This window comes from Lonchura striata, chromosome W (assembly GCF_050655825.1).
Source record: "Lonchura striata isolate lonStrDom1 chromosome W, ASM5065582v1, whole genome shotgun sequence".
NCBI lineage: Eukaryota > Metazoa > Chordata > Aves > Passeriformes > Estrildidae > Lonchura > Lonchura striata.
Window position 1 is genome coordinate 21,818,778 of NC_140743.1, and position 13,517 is coordinate 21,832,294.

Genomic DNA, 13,517 nt, shown 5'->3' on the forward strand with positions numbered 1-13,517 from the left:
CAGGCGAGGGGACTTGGCCAGAGTTCGAGTGTAAGGCTCGGTAGGACGTTCGACCTTACCTCGGCAGGGAGACCAAGCTTCCTAAGCCTAGTAGGAGTCAGGCGAGGGGAATTGGCCAGAGTTCGAGTGTAAGGCTCAGCAGGACGTTCGACCTTACCTCGGCAGGGAGACCAAATTTCCTAAGTCTAGTACGAGTCAGGCGAGGGGACTTGGCCAGAGTTCGAGTGTAAGGCTCAGCAGGACGTTCGACCTTACCTCGGCAGGGAGACCAAGCTTCCTAAGCCTCGTGGGAGAGTCAGGCAAGGGGACTGGTTTGGAGTTCGAGAGTAAGGCTCAGCAGGACGTTCGACCTTACCTCGGCAGGTAGACCAAGCGTCCAAAGTCTTGTAGGACTCAAGCAAGGGGACTTGGCTGGAGTTCGAGTGTAAGGCTCAGTAGGACGTTCGACCTTACCTCGTCAGGGACACCAAGCTTTTAAAGCCTAGAAAGAGTTAGGAGAGGGGACTTGGGTGGAGTTCGGGTATAAGGCTCGACAGGACGTTTGACTATGCTTCGGCAGGGAGACCAAGCTTCCTAAGCCTAGTAGGAGTCTGGCGAGGGTACTTGGCCAGAGTTCGAGTGAAAGGCTCGGCAGGACGTTCGACTATACTTCGGCAGGGAGACCAAGCTTCCTAAGCCTAGTAGGTCTCAGGCGAGTGGACTTGGACAGAGTTCGAGTGTAAGGCTCCGCAGGACATTCGACCTTTCCTCGGCAGGGAGACCAAGCTTCCTAAGCCTAGTAGGTCTCGGGCGAGGGGACATGGAAGGAGTTCGAGTGTAGGGCTTAGCAGGACGTTCGACCTTACCTCGGCAGGGAGACCAAGCTTCCTAAGCCTAGTAGGAGTCAGGCGAGGGGACTTGGCCAGGGTTCGAGTGTAAGGCTCGGTAGGACCTTCGACCTTCCCTCGGCAGGGAGACCAAGCTTCCTAAGCCTAGTAGGTCTCGGGCGAGGGGACATGGAAGGAGTTCGAGTGTAGGGCGTAGCAGGACGTTCGACCTTACCTCGGCTGGGAGACCAAGCTTCCTAAGCCTCGTGGGAGAGTCAGGCAAGGGGACCGGTTTGGAGTTCGAGAGTAATGCTCAGCAGGACGTTCTACCTTACCTCGGCAGGGAGACCAAGCTTCCAAAGCCTTGTAGGAGTCAAGCAAGGGGACTTGGCTGGAGTTCGAGTGTAAGGCTCAGCAGGACATTCGACCTTACCTCGGCAGGGACACCAAGCTTTTAAAGCCTAGTAAGATTCAGGCAAGGGGACTTGGGTGGAATTCGAGTGAAAGGCTCCGCAGGACGTTCGACCTTACCTCGGCAGGGAGTCCAACCTTCCTAAGCCTAGTAGGATTCAGGCGATGGGATTTGGCCGAAGTTCGAGAGTAATGCTCAGCAGGACGTTCGACCTTACCTCGGCAGGGAGACAAAGCTTCCTAAGCCTAGTAGGTCTTGGGCGAGGGGACTTGGCCTGAGTTCGAGTGTAAGGCTCGGCAGGACGTTCGACCTTACCTCGGCAGGGAGACCAAGCTTCCTAAGCCTAGCAGGTGTCAGGCAATCGGACTTGGCCGGAGTTTGAGTGTAAGGCACGGCAGGACGTTTGACTATGCTTCGGCAGGGAGACCAAGCTTCCTAAGCCTCGTGGGAGAGTCAGGCAAGGGGACTGGTTTGGAGTTCGAGAGTAAGGCTCAGCAGGACGTTCGACCTTACCTCGTCAGGGACACCAAGCTTGTAAAGCCTAGTAAGAGTCAGGAGAGGGGACTTGGGTGGAGTTCGGGTGTAAGGCTCGACAGGACGTTTGACCTTACCTCGGCAGGGAGACCAAGCTTCCTAAGCCTAGTAGGTCTCGAGCAAGGGGACATGGAAGGAGTTCGAGTGTAAGGCTCCACAGGACATTCGACCTTTCCTCGACAGGGAGACCAAGCTTCCTAAGCCTAGTAGGATTCAGGCGATGGGTCTTGGACAGAGTTCGAGTGTAAGGCTCAGCAGGACGTTCGACCTTACCTCGGCAGGGAGACCAAGCTTCCTAAGCCTAGTAGGAGTCAGGCGAGTGGACTTGGACAGAGTTCGAGGGTAAGGCTCCGCAGGACATTCGATCTTTCCTCGGCAGGGAGACCAAGCTTCCTAAGCCTAGTAGGTCTCGGGCGAGGGGACATGGAAGGAGTTCGAGTGTAGGGCTTAGCAGGACGTTCGACCTTACCTCGGCAGGGAGACCAAGCTTCCTAAGCCTAGTAGGAGTCAGGCGAGGGGACTTGGCCAGAGTTCGAGTGTAAGGCTCGGTAGGACGTTCGACCTTACCTCGGCAGGGAGACCAAGCTTCCTAAGCCTAGTAGGAGTCAGGCGAGGGGAATTGGCCAGAGTTCGAGTGTAAGGCTCAGCAGGACGTTCGACCTTACCTCGGCAGGGAGACCAAATTTCCTAAGTCTAGTACGAGTCAGGCGAGGGGACTTGGCCAGAGTTCGAGTGTAAGGCTCAGCAGGACGTTCGACCTTACCTCGGCAGGGAGACCAAGCTTCCTAAGCCTCGTGGGAGAGTCAGGCAAGGGGACTGGTTTGGAGTTCGAGAGTAAGGCTCAGCAGGACGTTCGACCTTACCTCGGCAGGTAGACCAAGCGTCCAAAGTCTTGTAGGACTCAAGCAAGGGGACTTGGCTGGAGTTCGAGTGTAAGGCTCAGTAGGACGTTCGACCTTACCTCGTCAGGGACACCAAGCTTTTAAAGCCTAGAAAGAGTTAGGAGAGGGGACTTGGGTGGAGTTCGGGTATAAGGCTCGACAGGACGTTTGACTATGCTTCGGCAGGGAGACCAAGCTTCCTAAGCCTAGTAGGAGTCTGGCGAGGGTACTTGGCCAGAGTTCGAGTGAAAGGCTCGGCAGGACGTTCGACTATACTTCGGCAGGGAGACCAAGCTTCCTAAGCCTAGTAGGTCTCAGGCGAGTGGACTTGGACAGAGTTCGAGTGTAAGGCTCCGCAGGACATTCGACCTTTCCTCGGCAGGGAGACCAAGCTTCCTAAGCCTAGTAGGTCTCGGGCGAGGGGACATGGAAGGAGTTCGAGTGTAGGGCTTAGCAGGACGTTCGACCTTACCTCGGCAGGGAGACCAAGCTTCCTAAGCCTAGTAGGAGTCAGGCGAGGGGACTTGGCCAGGGTTCGAGTGTAAGGCTCGGTAGGACCTTCGACCTTCCCTCGGCAGGGAGACCAAGCTTCCTAAGCCTAGTAGGTCTCGGGCGAGGGGACATGGAAGGAGTTCGAGTGTAGGGCGTAGCAGGACGTTCGACCTTACCTCGGCTGGGAGACCAAGCTTCCTAAGCCTCGTGGGAGAGTCAGGCAAGGGGACCGGTTTGGAGTTCGAGAGTAATGCTCAGCAGGACGTTCTACCTTACCTCGGCAGGGAGACCAAGCTTCCAAAGCCTTGTAGGAGTCAAGCAAGGGGACTTGGCTGGAGTTCGAGTGTAAGGCTCAGCAGGACGATTGACCTTATCTCGTCAGGGACACCAAGCTTTTAAAGCCTAGTAAGATTCAGGCAAGGGGACTTGGGTGGAATTCGAGTGAAAGGCTCCGCAGGACGTTCGACCTTACCTCGGCAGGGAGTCCAACCTTCCTAAGCCTAGTAGGATTCAGGCGATGGGATTTGGCCGAAGTTCGAGAGTAATGCTCAGCAGGACGTTCGACCTTACCTCGGCAGGGAGACAAAGCTTCCTAAGCCTAGTAGGTCTTGGGCGAGGGGACTTGGCCTGAGTTCGAGTGTAAGGCTCGGCAGGACGTTCGACCTTACCTCGGCAGGGAGACCAAGCTTCCTAAGCCTAGCAGGTGTCAGGCAATCGGACTTGGCCGGAGTTTGAGTGTAAGGCACGGCAGGACGTTTGACTATGCTTCGGCAGGGAGACCAAGCTTCCTAAGCCTCGTGGGAGAGTCAGGCAAGGGGACTGGTTTGGAGTTCGAGAGTAAGGCTCAGCAGGACGTTCGACCTTACCTCGTCAGGGACACCAAGCTTGTAAAGCCTAGTAAGAGTCAGGAGAGGGGACTTGGGTGGAGTTCGGGTGTAAGGCTCGACAGGACGTTTGACCTTACCTCGGCAGGGAGACCAAGCTTCCTAAGCCTAGTAGGTCTCGAGCAAGGGGACATGGAAGGAGTTCGAGTGTAAGGCTCCACAGGACATTCGACCTTACCTCGGCAGGGAGTCCAACCTTCCTAAGCCTAGTAGGTTTCAGGCGATGGGATTTGGCCGAAGTTCGACTGTAAGGCTCGGCAGGACATTCGACCTTACCTCGGCAGGGAGACCAAGCTTCCTAAGCCTAGTAGGTGTCAGGCGATCGGACTTGGCCGGAATTTGAGTTTAAGGCACGGCAGGACGTTTGACTATGCTTCGGCAGGGAGACCAAGCTTCCTAAGCCTAGTAGGAGTCTGGCGATTGGACTTGGCCGGATTTTGAGTGGAAGGCTCGGCAGGACGTTCGACTATACCTCGGCAGCGAGACCAAGCTTCCTAAGCCTAGAAGGAGTCAGGCGAGTGGACTTGGACAGAGTTCGAGTGTAAGGCTCCGCAGGACATTCGACATTTCCTCGACAGGGAGACCAAGCTTCCTAAGCCTAGTAGGATTCAGGCGATGGCTCTTGGCCAGAGTTCGAGTGTAAGGCTCAGCAGGACGTTCGACCTTACCTCGGCAGGGAGACCAAGCTTCCTAAGCCTAGTAGGAGTCAGGCGAGTGGACTTGGACAGAGTTCGAGTGTAAGGCTCCGCAGGACATTCGACCTTTCCTCGGCAGGGAGACCAAGCTTCCTAAGCCTAGTAGGTCTCGGGCGAGGGGACATGGAAGGAGTTCGAGTGTAGGGCTTAGCAGGACGTTCGACCTTACCTCGGCAGGGAGACCAAGCTTCCTAAGCCTAGTAGGAGTCAGGCGAGGGGACTTGGCCAGAGTTCGAGTGTAAGGCTCGGTAGGACGTTCGACCTTACCTCGGCAGGGAGACCAAGCTTCCTAAGCCTAGTAGGAGTCAGGCGAGGGGACTTGGCCAGAGTTCGAGTGTAAGGCTCAGCAGGACGTTCGACCTTACCTCGGCAGGGAGACCAAGTTTCCTAAGTCTAGTACGAGTCAGGCGAGGGGACTTGGCCAGAGTTCGAGTGTAAGGCTCGGAAGGACGTTCGACCTTACCTCGGCAGGGAGACAAAGCTTCCTAAGCCTAGTAGGTCTTGGGCGAGGGGACTTGGCCTGAGTTCGAGTGTAAGGCTCGGCAGGACGTTCGACCTTACCTCGGCAGGGAGACCAAGCTTCCTAAGCCTAGCAGGTGTCAGGCAATCGGACTTGGCCGGAGTTTGAGTGTAAGGCACGGCAGGACGTTCGACCTTACCTCGGCAGGGAGACCAAGCTTCCTAAGCCTCGTGGGAGAGTCAGGCAAGGGGACTGGTTTGGAGTTCGAGAGTAAGGCTCAGCAGGACGTTCGACCTTACCTCGGCAGGTAGACCAAGCGTCCAAAGTCTTGTAGGACTCAAGCAAGGGGACTTGGCTGGAGTTCGAGTGTAAGGCTCAGTAGGACGTTCGACCTTACCTCGTCAGGGACACCAAGCTTTTAAAGCCTAGAAAGAGTTAGGAGAGGGGACTTGGGTGGAGTTCGGGTATAAGGCTCGACAGGACGTTTGACTATGCTTCGGCAGGGAGACCAAGCTTCCTAAGCCTAGTAGGAGTCTGGCGAGGGTACTTGGCCAGAGTTCGAGTGAAAGGCTCGGCAGGACGTTCGTCCTTACCTCGGCAGGGAGACCAAGCTTCCTAAGCCTCGTGGGAGAGTCAGGCAAGGGGACCGGTTTGGTGTTCGAGAGTAATGCTCAGCAGGACGTTCTACCTTACCTCGGCAGGGAGACCAAGCTTCCAAAGCCTTGTAGGAGTCAAGCAAGGGGACTTGGCTGGAGTTCGAGTGTAAGGCTCAGCAGGACGTTCGACCTTATCTCGTCAGGGACACCAAGCTTTTAAAGCCTAGTAAGATTCAGGCGAGGGGACTTGGGTGGAATTCGAGTGAAAGGCTCGGCAGGACTTTCGACCTTACCTCGGCAGGGAGACCAAGCTTCCTAAGCCTAGAAGGTCTCGGGCGAGGGGACATGGAGGGAGTTCAAGTGAAATGCTCCGCAGGACGTTCGACCTTACCTCGGCAGGGAGTCCAACCTTCCTAAGCCTAGTAGGATTCAGGCGATGGGATTTGGCCGAAGTTCGAGTGTAAGGCTCGGCAGGACGTTCGACCTAACCTCGGCAGGGAGACCAAGCTTCCTAAGCCTAGTAGGAGTCAGGCGAGGGGACTTGGCCAGAGTTCGAGTGTAAGGCTCGGCAGGACGTTCGACCTTACCTCGGCAGGGAGACCAAGCTTCCTAAGCCTAGTAGGAGTCAGGCGAGGGGACTTGGCCAGAGTTCGAGTGTAAGGCTCAGCAGGACGTTCGACCTTACCTCGTCAGGGACACCAAGCTTGTAAAGCCTAGTAGGAGTCAGGCGAGGGGACTTGGCCAGAGTTCGAGTGTAAGGCTCAGCAGGACGTTCGACGTTACCTCGTCAGGGACACCAAGCTTTTAAAGCCTAGTAAGAGTCAGGAGAGGGGACTTGGGTGGAGTTCGGGTGTAAGGCTCGGCAGGACGTTTGACCATGCTTCGGCAGGGATACCAAGCTTCCTAAGCCTAGTAGGAGTCTGGCGAGGATACTTGGCCAGAGTTCGAGTGAAAGGCTCGGCAGGACGTTCGACTATACTTCGGCAGGGAGACCAAGCTTCCTAAGCCTAGTAGGTCTCAGGCGAGTGGACTTGGACAGAGTTCGAGTGTAAGGCTCCGCAGGACATTCGACCTTTCCTCGGCAGGGAGACCAAGCTTCCTAAGCCTAGTAGGTCTCGGGCGAGGGGACATGGAAGGAGTTCGAGTGTAGGGCTTAGCAGGACGTTCGACCTTACCTCGGCAGGGAGACCAAGCTTCCTAAGCCTAGTAGGAGTCAGGCGAGGGGACTTGGCCAGGGTTCGAGTGTAAGGCTCGGTAGGACCTTCGACCTTACCTCGGCCGGGAGACCAAGCTTCCTAAGCCTCGTGGGAGAGTCAGGCAAGGGGACCGGTTTGGAGTTCGAGAGTAATGCTCAGCAGGACGTTCTACCTTACCTCGGCAGGGAGACCAAGCTTCCAAAGCCTTGTAGGAGTCAAGCAAGGGGACTTGGCTGGAGTTCGAGTGTAAGGCTCAGCAGGACGATTGACCTTATCTCGTCAGGGACACCAAGCTTTTAAAGCCTAGTAAGATTCAGGCGAGGGGACTTGGGTGGAATTCGAGTGAAAGGCTCGGCAGGACTTTCGACCTTACCTCGGCAGGGAGACCAAGCTTCCTAAGCCTAGAAGGTCTCGGGCGAGGGGACATGGAAGGAGTTCGAGTGTAGGGCGTAGCAGGACGTTCGACCTTACCTCGGCTGGGAGACCAAGCTTCCTAAGCCTCGTGGGAGAGTCAGGCAAGGGGACCGGTTTGGAGTTCGAGAGTAATGCTCAGCAGGACGTTCTACCTTACCTCGGCAGGGAGACCAAGCTTCCAAAGCCTTGTAGGAGTCAAGCAAGGGGACTTGGCTGGAGTTCGAGTGTAAGGCTCAGCAGGACGATTGACCTTATCTCGTCAGGGACACCAAGCTTTTAAAGCCTAGTAAGATTCAGGCAAGGGGACTTGGGTGGAATTCGAGTGAAAGGCTCCGCAGGACGTTCGACCTTACCTCGGCAGGGAGTCCAACCTTCCTAAGCCTAGTAGGATTCAGGCGATGGGATTTGGCCGAAGTTCGAGTGTAAGGCTCGGAAGGACGTTCGACCTTACCTCGGCAGGGAGACAAAGCTTCCTAAGCCTAGTAGGTCTTGGGCGAGGGGACTTGGCCTGAGTTCGAGTGTAAGGCTCGGCAGGACGTTCGACCTTACCTCGGCAGGGAGACCAAGCTTCCTAAGCCTAGCAGGTGTCAGGCAATCGGACTTGGCCGGAGTTTGAGTGTAAGGCACGGCAGGACGTTTGACTATGCTTCGGCAGGGAGACCAAGCTTCCTAAGCCTCGTGGGAGAGTCAGGCAAGGGGACTGGTTTGGAGTTCGAGAGTAAGGCTCAGCAGGACGTTCGACCTTACCTCGTCAGGGACACCAAGCTTGTAAAGCCTAGTAAGAGTCAGGAGAGGGGACTTGGGTGGAGTTCGGGTGTAAGGCTCGACAGGACGTTTGACCTTACCTCGGCAGGGAGACCAAGCTTCCTAAGCCTAGTAGGTCTCGAGCAAGGGGACATGGAAGGAGTTCGAGTGTAAGGCTCCACAGGACATTCGACCTTACCTCGGCAGGGAGTCCAACCTTCCTAAGCCTAGTAGGTTTCAGGCGATGGGATTTGGCCGAAGTTCGACTGTAAGGCTCGGCAGGACATTCGACCTTACCTCGGCAGGGAGACCAAGCTTCCTAAGCCTAGTAGGTGTCAGGCGATCGGACTTGGCCGGAATTTGAGTTTAAGGCACGGCAGGACGTTTGACTATGCTTCGGCAGGGAGACCAAGCTTCCTAAGCCTAGTAGGAATCTGGCGATTGGACTTGGCCGGATTTTGAGTGGAAGGCTCGGCAGGACGTTCGACTATACCTCGGCAGCGAGACCAAGCTTCCTAAGCCTAGAAGGAGTCAGGCGAGTGGACTTGGACAGAGTTCGAGTGTAAGGCTCCGCAGGACATTCGACCTTTCCTCGACAGGGAGACCAAGCTTCCTAAGCCTAGTAGGATTCAGGCGATGGCTCTTGGCCAGAGTTCGAGTGTAAGGCTCAGCAGGACGTTCGACCTTACCTCGGCAGGGAGACCAAGCTTCCTAAGCCTAGTAGGAGTCAGGCGAGTGGACTTGGACAGAGTTCGAGTGTAAGGCTCCGCAGGACATTCGACCTTTCCTCGGCAGGGAGACCAAGCTTCCTAAGCCTAGTAGGTCTCGGGCGAGGGGACATGGAAGGAGTTCGAGTGTAGGGCTTAGCAGGACGTTCGACCTTACCTCGGCAGGGAGACCAAGCTTCCTAAGCCTAGTAGGAGTCAGGCGAGGGGACTTGGCCAGAGTTCGAGTGTAAGGCTCGGTAGGACGTTCGACCTTACCTCGGCAGGGAGACCAAGCTTCCTAAGCCTAGTAGGAGTCAGGCGAGGGGACTTGGCCAGAGTTCGAGTGTAAGGCTCAGCAGGACGTTCGACCTTACCTCGGCAGGGAGACCAAGTTTCCTAAGTCTAGTACGAGTCAGGCGAGGGGACTTGGCCAGAGTTCGAGTGTAAGGCTCGGAAGGACGTTCGACCTTACCTCGGCAGGGAGACAAAGCTTCCTAAGCCTAGTAGGTCTTGGGCGAGGGGACTTGGCCTGAGTTCGAGTGTAAGGCTCGGCAGGACGTTCGACCTTACCTCGGCAGGGAGACCAAGCTTCCTAAGCCTAGCAGGTGTCAGGCAATCGGACTTGGCCGGAGTTTGAGTGTAAGGCACGGCAGGACGTTCGACCTTACCTCGGCAGGGAGACCAAGCTTCCTAAGCCTCGTGGGAGAGTCAGGCAAGGGGACTGGTTTGGAGTTCGAGAGTAAGGCTCAGCAGGACGTTCGACCTTACCTCGGCAGGTAGACCAAGCGTCCAAAGTCTTGTAGGACTCAAGCAAGGGGACTTGGCTGGAGTTCGAGTGTAAGGCTCAGTAGGACGTTCGACCTTACCTCGTCAGGGACACCAAGCTTTTAAAGCCTAGAAAGAGTTAGGAGAGGGGACTTGGGTGGAGTTCGGGTATAAGGCTCGACAGGACGTTTGACTATGCTTCGGCAGGGAGACCAAGCTTCCTAAGCCTAGTAGGAGTCTGGCGAGGGTACTTGGCCAGAGTTCGAGTGAAAGGCTCGGCAGGACGTTCGTCCTTACCTCGGCAGGGAGACCAAGCTTCCTAAGCCTCGTGGGAGAGTCAGGCAAGGGGACCGGTTTGGTGTTCGAGAGTAATGCTCAGCAGGACGTTCTACCTTACCTCGGCAGGGAGACCAAGCTTCCAAAGCCTTGTAGGAGTCAAGCAAGGGGACTTGGCTGGAGTTCGAGTGTAAGGCTCAGCAGGACGTTCGACCTTATCTCGTCAGGGACACCAAGCTTTTAAAGCCTAGTAAGATTCAGGCGAGGGGACTGGGGTGGAATTCGAGTGAAAGGCTCGGAAGGACTTTCGACCTTACCTCGGCAGGGAGACCAAGCTTCCTAAGCCTAGAAGGTCTCGGGCGAGGGGACATGGAGGGAGTTCAAGTGAAATGCTCCGCAGGACGTTCGACCTTACCTCGGCAGGGAGTCCAACCTTCCTAAGCCTAGTAGGATTCAGGCGATGGGATTTGGCCGAAGTTCGAGTGTAAGGCTCGGCAGGACGTTCGACCTAACCTCGGCAGGGAGACCAAGCTTCCTAAGCCTAGTAGGAGTCAGGCGAGGGGACTTGGCCAGAGTTCGAGTGTAAGGCTCGGCAGGACGTTCGACCTTACCTCGGCAGGGAGACCAAGCTTCCTAAGCCTAGTAGGAGTCAGGCGAGGGGACTTGGCCAGAGTTCGAGTGTAAGGCTCAGCAGGACGTTCGACCTTACCTCGTCAGGGACACCAAGCTTGTAAAGCCTAGTAGGAGTCAGGCGAGGGGACTTGGCCAGAGTTCGAGTGTAAGGCTCAGCAGGACGTTCGACGTTACCTCGTCAGGGACACCAAGCTTTTAAAGCCTAGTAAGAGTCAGGAGAGGGGACTTGGGTGGAGTTCGGGTGTAAGGCTCGGCAGGACGTTTGACCATGCTTCGGCAGGGATACCAAGCTTCCTAAGCCTAGTAGGAGTCTGGCGAGGATACTTGGCCAGAGTTCGAGTGAAAGGCTCGGCAGGACGTTCGACTATACTTCGGCAGGGAGACCAAGCTTCCTAAGCCTAGTAGGTCTCAGGCGAGTGGACTTGGACAGAGTTCGAGTGTAAGGCTCCGCAGGACATTCGACCTTTCCTCGGCAGGGAGACCAAGCTTCCTAAGCCTAGTAGGTCTCGGGCGAGGGGACATGGAAGGAGTTCGAGTGTAGGGCTTAGCAGGACGTTCGACCTTACCTCGGCAGGGAGACCAAGCTTCCTAAGCCTAGTAGGAGTCAGGCGAGGGGACTTGGCCAGGGTTCGAGTGTAAGGCTCGGTAGGACCTTCGACCTTACCTCGGCCGGGAGACCAAGCTTCCTAAGCCTCGTGGGAGAGTCAGGCAAGGGGACCGGTTTGGAGTTCGAGAGTAATGCTCAGCAGGACGTTCTACCTTACCTCGGCAGGGAGACCAAGCTTCCAAAGCCTTGTAGGAGTCAAGCAAGGGGACTTGGCTGGAGTTCGAGTGTAAGGCTCAGCAGGACGGTTGACCTTATCTCGTCAGGGACACCAAGCTTTTAAAGCCTAGTAAGATTCAGGCGAGGGGACTTGGGTGGAATTCGAGTGAAAGGCTCGGCAGGACTTTCGACCTTACCTCGGCAGGGAGACCAAGCTTCCTAAGCCTAGAAGGTCTCGGGCGAGGGGACATGGAGGGAGTTCGAGTGTAAGGCTCCGCAGGACGTTCGACCTTACCTCGGCAGGGAGTCCAACCTTCCTAAGCCTAGTAGGATTCAGGCGATGGGATTTGGCCGAAGTTCGAGTGTAAGGCTCGGAAGGACGTTCGACCTTACCTCGGCAGGGAGACAAAGCTTCCTAAGCCTAGTAGGTCTTGGGCGAGGGGACTTGGCCTGAGTTCGAGTGTAAGGCTCGGCAGGACGTTCGACCTTACCTCGGCAGGGAGACCAAGCTTCCTAAGCCTAGCAGGTGTCAGGCAATCGGACTTGGCCGGAGTTTGAGTGTAAGGCACGGCAGGACGTTTGACTATGCTTCGGCAGGGAGACCAAGCTTCCTAAGCCTCGTGGGAGAGTCAGGCAAGGGGACTGGTTTGGAGTTCGAGAGTAAGGCTCAGCAGGACGTTCGACCTTACCTCGTCAGGGACACCAAGCTTGTAAAGCCTAGTAAGAGTCAGGAGAGGGGACTTGGGTGGAGTTCGGGTGTAAGGCTCGACAGGACGTTTGACCTTACCTCGGCAGGGAGACCAAGCTTCCTAAGCCTAGTAGGTCTCGAGCAAGGGGACATGGAAGGAGTTCGAGTGTAAGGCTCCACAGGACATTCGACCTTACCTCGGCAGGGAGTCCAACCTTCCTAAGCCTAGTAGGTTTCAGGCGATGGGATTTGGCCGAAGTTCGACTGTAAGGCTCGGCAGGACATTCGACCTTACCTCGGCAGGGAGACCAAGCTTCCTAAGCCTAGTAGGTGTCAGGCGATCGGACTTGGCCGGAATTTGAGTTTAAGGCACGGCAGGACGTTTGACTATGCTTCGGCAGGGAGACCAAGCTTCCTAAGCCTAGTAGGAGTCTGGCGAGAGTACTTGGCCGGAGTTCGAGTGAAAGGCTCGGCAGGACGTTCGTCCTTTCCTCGGCAGGGAGACCAAGCTTCCTAAGCCTAGTAGGTGTCAGGCGATCGGACTTGGCCGGATTTTGAGTGGAAGGCTCGGCAGGACGTTCGACTATACCTCGGCAGCGAGACCAAGCTTCCTAAGCCTAGTAGGAGTCAGGCGAGTGGACTTGGACAGAGTTCGAGTGTAAGGCTCCGCAGGACATTCGACCTTTCCTCGACAGGGAGACCAAGCTTCCTAAGCCTAGTAGGATTCAGGCGATGGGTCCTGGCCAGAGTTCGAGTGTAAGGCTCAGCAGGACGTTCGACCTTACCTCGGCAGGGAGACCAAGCTTCCTAAGCCTAGTAGGAGTCAGGCGAGTGGACTTGGACAGAGTTCGAGTGTAAGGCTCCGCAGGACATTCGACCTTTCCTCGGCAGGGAGACCAAGCATCCTAAGCCTAGTAGGTCTCGGGCGAGGGGACATGGAAGGAGTTCGAGTGTAGGGCTTAGCAGGACGTTCGACCTTACCTCGGCAGGGAGACCAAGCTTCCTAAGCCTAGTAGGAGTCAGGCGAGGGGACTTGGCCAGAGTTCGAGTGTAAGGCTCGGTAGGACGTTCGACCTTACCTCGGCAGGGAGACCAAGCTTCCTAAGCCTAGTAGGAGTCAGGCGAGGGGACTTGGCCAGAGTTCGAGTGTAAGGCTCAGCAGGACGTTCGACCTTACCTCGGCAGGGAGACCAAGTTTTCTAAGTCTAGTACGAGTCAGGCGAGGGGACTTGGCCAGAGTTCGAGTGTAAGGCTCAGCAGGACGTTCGACCTTACCTCGGCAGGGAGACCAAGCTTCCTAAGCCTCGTGGGAGAGTCAGGCAAGGGGACTGGTTTGGAGTTCGAGAGTAAGGCTCAGCAGGACGTTCGACCTTACCTCGTCAGGGACACCAAGCTTGTAAAGCCTAGTAAGAGTCAGGAGAGGGGACTTGGGTGGAGTTCGGGTGTAAGGCTCGACAGGACGTTTGACCTTACCTCGGCAGGGAGACCAAGCTTCCTAAGCCGAGTAGGTCTCGAGCAAGGGGACATGGAAGGAGTTCGAGTGTAAGGCTCCACAGGACATTCGACCTTAC